Raw genomic sequence first — 350 nt, 5'->3', positions numbered from 1 at the left:
GACGCAGCCCCCTCCCGCTCAACCTTCAGAAGCCGCAGCCGGGTCTGAATTCGCTCCTGAGAGGAAAGAAGCAAGTCCCTCGTTTGGCGGCGCGGCTGTCCGGCACCCGAGGGAGGGTCTTTGCTACCGCAACACCCAACGGCGCGTCCTGCGCCGGGGCTGGCTTCAAACACAGCCTGGCTCCTTCCAGCTTCTCCACCGCAGGAGGGAGCGGATCTCGGGTCGGCCCGAGCGTCTGCAGAGGCGTCAGTGCCGGAAAGTACCTCCTGAGGGGTGAAGCCAGGCGAAAATAAAAAGAAAAAGAAAAATAATTAAAAAAAAAATTTAAAACCCCCCAAAAATTAAAAATT

The sequence above is a fragment of the Phaethon lepturus genome, unplaced genomic scaffold (assembly GCF_000687285.1).
Source record: "Phaethon lepturus isolate BGI_N335 unplaced genomic scaffold, ASM68728v1 scaffold32099, whole genome shotgun sequence".
NCBI lineage: Eukaryota > Metazoa > Chordata > Aves > Phaethontiformes > Phaethontidae > Phaethon > Phaethon lepturus.
Note: the sequence above shows the minus strand (reverse complement) of the source record.